Source organism: Arachis hypogaea, chromosome 2 (genome assembly GCF_003086295.3).
Source record: "Arachis hypogaea cultivar Tifrunner chromosome 2, arahy.Tifrunner.gnm2.J5K5, whole genome shotgun sequence".
Taxonomy (NCBI): domain Eukaryota; kingdom Viridiplantae; phylum Streptophyta; class Magnoliopsida; order Fabales; family Fabaceae; genus Arachis; species Arachis hypogaea.
Window position 1 is genome coordinate 50229271 of NC_092037.1, and position 5268 is coordinate 50234538.

The 5268-nt window shown below is 36.9% G+C and overlaps 1 non-coding gene across 1 annotated transcript; it reads left to right on the forward strand.

The window, feature by feature from the left end:
- The first annotated feature begins 932 nt into the window (after positions 1-932).
- On the forward strand, positions 933-1036 carry LOC112767541 (small nucleolar RNA R71). Its single transcript, XR_003184989.1, has one exon. It is a non-coding gene; the product is annotated as a small nucleolar RNA R71 (small nucleolar RNA).
- Positions 1037-5268: the final 4232 nt, after the last annotated feature.

A 5268-nucleotide genomic window follows, 5' to 3' on the forward strand; every position in this document is an offset into this window, starting at 1 on the left:
CAGAGCTCATGAATGGCAGAAGGAGATTTAATGGAATCTCTATGGTCTCTGTATGAGCCTCAGATTCCTCAGGGTCCTTAATAGGAAACTCCTTCTTGTTTGAGGAACGTCCCAGGAGGTCTTCCTCACTAGGATTTTCGTCCTCCTCCTCCTTTGTGCATTCGGCCACTTTGATTAAATCAATGGCTTTGCACTCTCCTTTTGGATTCTCTTCTGTATTACTTGGGAGAATACTGGGGGGAGTTTCAATAACTTTCTTACTCAGCTGGCCTACTTGTGCCTCCAAATTTCTAATGGAGGATCTTGTTTCATTCATGAAACTGAAAGTGGCCTTTGACAGATCAGAGACTATATTGGCTAAATTAGAAGTGTTTTGTTCAGAATTCTCTGTCTGTTGTTGAGAAGATGATGGATATGGCTTACAATTGTTCAGCCTATTGCGTCCACCATTGTTAAAGCCTTGTTGAGGCTTTTGTTGATCCTTCCAGGAGAAATTTGGGTGATTTCTCCATGATGGGTTATAAGTGTTTCCATATGGTTCACCCATGTAATTAACCTCTGCTATGGCAGGGTTTTCAGGATCATAAGCTTCTTCAGAAGCTGCCTCTCTAGTACTGTTGGATGCATGTTGCAGTCCATTCAGATTTTGAGAGATTATGTTGACCTGTTGAGTCAACATTTTGTTCTGAGCCAATATGGCATTCAGAGCATCAATTTCAAGAACTCCTTTCTTCTGAGGTATCCCATTATTCACAGAATTCCTCTCAGAGGTATACATGAACTGGTTATTTGCAACCATGTCAATGAGTTCTTGTGCCTCTTCAGGCGTTTTCTTCAGGTGAATTGATCCACCTGCAGAATGGTCCAATGACATTTTCGAAAATTCAGAGAGACCATAATAGAATATATCTAACATGGTCCATTCTGAAAACATGTCAGATGGACATCTTTTGGTCAACTGCTTGTATCTTTCCCAAGCTTCATAGAGGGATTCACCATCTTTTTGTTTGAAGGTTTGAACATCCACTCTCAGCTTGCTCAGCTTTTGAGGAGGAAAGAATTTATCCAAGAAAGCAGTGACCAGCTTATCCCAGGAGTCCAGACTATCCTTAGGTTGTGAATCCAACCATATTCTAGCTCTGTCTCTTACAGCAAAAGGGAAAAGCATGAGTCTGTAGACTTCAGGATCAACTCCATTCGTCTTTACAGTCTCACAGATCTGCAAGAACTCAGTTAAGAACTGATAAGGATCTTCAGATGGAAGTCCATAAAACTTGCAGTTTTGTTGCATTAATGCAACTAGTTGAGGCTTAAGCTCAAAGTTATTGGCTCCAATGGCAGGAATGGAGATGCTTCTTCCATCAAACTTGGACGTTGGCTTTGTGAAGTCACCAAGCATTCTCCTTGCATTATTATTATTATTATTTTCGGCTGCCATGTCCTTCTCCTGTTCGAAAATTTCTGAAAGGTTGTTTCTGGATTGTTGTAATTTAGCTTCTCTTAATTTTCTCTTCAGAGTCCTTTCAGGTTCTGGATCAATTTCAACAAGAGTGCCTTTTTCCCTGTTCCTGCTCATATGAAAGAGAAGAAAACAAGAAAAGGAAGAGGAATCCTCTATGTCACAGTATAGAGATTCCTTTATGTTAGTAGAAGAAGAAAGGGGTATAAGAAAGAAGAAGGAAGGATTCGGATTTTTGGATGAGGAGAGGTGAAGAGAAGTGTTAGTAATTAAATAATTAAATAGAAGAAGAAAAGAGAAGAGAATTTTCGAAAATAATTTTTGAAAAAGGGGTTAGTATTTTCGAAAATTAAAGATGAATTAAAATTAAAAATTTAAAACAAAAAGAATTTTTGAAAAAGAAAGGGAGAATTTTCGAAAATTAGAGAGGGAGAAGTAGTTAGGTAGTTTTGAAAAAGATAAGAAACAAACAAAAAGTTAGTTAGTTGATTGAAAAAGATTTGAAATCAAAATTTGAAAAAGATAAGAAGATAAGAAGTTAGATAAGATATTTTGAAATCAAATTTTGAAAAAGGATAAAGTTTTTGAAAAAGATAAGATAAAAAGATAAAAAGATATATTTGAAAAAGATATTTTGAAAAAAGATTTAATTTTAAAAATTACTTAACTAACAAGAAACTTCAAGATAGGATTTTAGAACTTAAAGATTGAACCTTTCTTAACAAGAAAGTAACAAACTTCAAATTTTTGAACCAATCACATTAATTGTTAGCTTAATTTTCGAAAATTTGATAAAAAGATAAGAAAAAGATTTTGAAAATATTTTGAAAAAGATTTTTGAAATTTTCGAAAATTATAAAAAATGAAAAAGATATGATTTTTGAAAAAGATTTTGAAAAGATAAGATTTTTAAAATTGAAATTTTGACTTGACTTGTAAGAAACAACTAATTTTAAAAAATTTTTGACCAAGTCAACCCAAAATTTCGAAAATTTGGAGGAAAATAAGGAAAAGATATTTTTTTTTTATTTTTGAATATTTTAAAGAAAAACACAAAAATGACCCAAAGCATGAAAATTTTGGATCAAGACACAAGATGCATGCAAGAATGCTATGAATGTCAAGATGAACACCAAGAACACTTTGAAGATCATGATGAACATCAAGAACATAATTTTGAAAAATTTTTGATGCAAAGAAAACATGCAAGACACCAAACTTAGAAATTTTTAATGCATGGAAAATATGAATGCAAAAATGCACATGAAAAACAACAAACAACACAAAACAAGAAATCATCAAGATCAAACAAGAAGACTTGTCAAGAACAACTTGAAGATCATGATGAACACTATGAATGCATGAAATTTTCGAAAAAAATGCAAGAAAAATTTTAAAAGCATGCAATTGACACCAAACTTAAAAATTAACACAAGATTCAAACAAGAAACACAAAATATTTTTTATTTTTATGATTTTCTAATTTTTTTTGTATTTTTATTACTTTTTTCGAAAATACTTTTTGGAAAAACGAAAAATAAAAGAAAAATTTTTGAAAAAGATTTTTGAAAAGAAAATTACCTAATCTGAGCAACAAGATGAACCGTCAGTTCTCCATACTCGAACAATCCCCGGCAACGGCGCCAAAAACTTGGTGGACGAAATTGTGATTACTATCTTTTGAGCTTTAGCATATATTTACTCTTATGGCACTGTTTATTTTCACAACTCCGTTCAACTAACCAGCAAGTGTACTGGGTCGTCCAAGTAATAAACCTTACGTGAGTAAGGGTCGAATCCACAGAGATTGTTGGTATGAAGCAAGCTATGGTCACCTTGTAAATCTCAGTTAGGAAGATTAAAGGGTAATTGTGATTATTGGAATAAAGAAATAAAAAGGAATAATAAAAGGGATAGAACACTTATGCAGATTCATTGGTAGGAATTTCAGATAAGCGGATGGAGATGCTGTAGAGCCCAAGGACGCCTGCTCTCCTACTGCTTCTATTCAATCCTTCTTACTCCTTTCCATGGCAAGCTTTGTATAGGGGTTCACCATCAACTGTGGCTACTTTCTTCCTCTCGGGGAAATATCCTATGCGGCTGTCACTCGCACAGCTAACCAGTCTGGAGGCATCACCCATGGCTGATGGCTACATCCCATTCTCGCAGTGAAAACTAATGCTCACGCACTCTGTCACAGTACGGCTAATCACCGGTTGGTTCCCTCCCCTACTGGAATAGAATCCCTCTTTTGCGTCTGTCACTAACGCCCAGCAGGTTACAGGTTTGAAGCACGTCACAGTCATTCATTAACGGAATCCTACTCGGAATACCACAGACAAGGTGAGACTTTCCGGATTCCCAGGATCCTACTCGGAATACCACAGACAAGGTGAGACTTTCCGGATCCTCATAAATGCCGCCATCTATCTAGCTTATACCACGAAGATTCTTGTTGAGGAATCTAAGAGATACGCATTCAAGCTCTGTTGCATGTAGAACGGAAGTGGTTGTCAATCACGTACATTCATAAGTGAGAATGATAATGAGGGTAATTTGACTCATCACATTCATCATGTTCTTGGGTACGAATGAATATCTTGGAACAAGAATAAGAGAGATTTGAATAAAAGATAATAGAATTTCATTAATACTTGAGGTACAGCAGAGCTCCACACCCTTAATCTATGGTGTGCAGAAACTCCACCGTTGAAAATACATAAGCAAGGAGTTCAGGCATGGCCGAATGGCCAGCCCTCTCTAACGTGATCACAGGATTCAAAATACAATCCAGGATGTCTAATACAATAGATAAATGTCCTATATATACTAGACTAGCTACTAGGGTTTACATGAGTAAGTAATTGATGCATAAATCCACTTCCGGGGCCCACTTGGTGTATGCTTGGGCTGAGCTTGATCAATCCACGAGTAGAGGCATTTCTTGGCGTCAAACTCCAGGTTATGACGTGTTTTGGGCGTTCAACTCCGAATAATGACGTTTTTCTGGCGTTTAACTCCAGACAGCAGCATGAACTTGGCGTTTAACGCCAAGTTACGTCGTCATTATTCGAGTAAAGTATGGACTATTATATATTGCTGGAAAGCCCTGGATGTCTACTTTCCAACGCCGTTGAGAGCGCGCCAATTGGAGTTCTGTAGCTCCAGAAAATCCATTTCGAGTGCAGGGAGGTCAGATTCCAACAGCATCAGCAGTCCTTTTGTCAGCCTTCTTCAGAGTTTTGCTCAAATCCCTCAATTTCAGTCAGAATTTACCTGAAATCACAGAAAAACACACAAACTCATAGTAAAGTCCAGAAATGTGAATTTAACATAAAAACTAATGAAAACATCCCTAAAAGTAGCTTAAACTTACTAAAAACTATATAAAAACAATGCCAAAAAGCGTATAAATCATCCGCTCATTAGGCAGCGTGTCGAGTTTGCTACCTATATGCTTGTCGGTGAAGCGTCGCATTGGTGGCAAGGTATCCGACGTCTTCTGCAGCAGGGTGATGACTATATCACTTGGAATGTCTTCCAAGAGGAGTTCTATAAGAAGTACTTTCCGACTTCTGCTAGGACGGCTAAGGAACTTGAATTGTTACAGCTGAAGCAGGGTACTATGTCCATATCAGAGTATACTGACAAGTTTGAGGGGCTGTTCAGGTTTTCTCGTATGTGCCAAGGGACTCCGGTGGAATATGAGGAATGGAAGTGTGTTAAGTATGAAGGAGGACTCCGGAGTGATATTTTCAGTTCAGTGGGACCAATGGAGATTAGGACCTTCTCTGAGCTGGTAAACA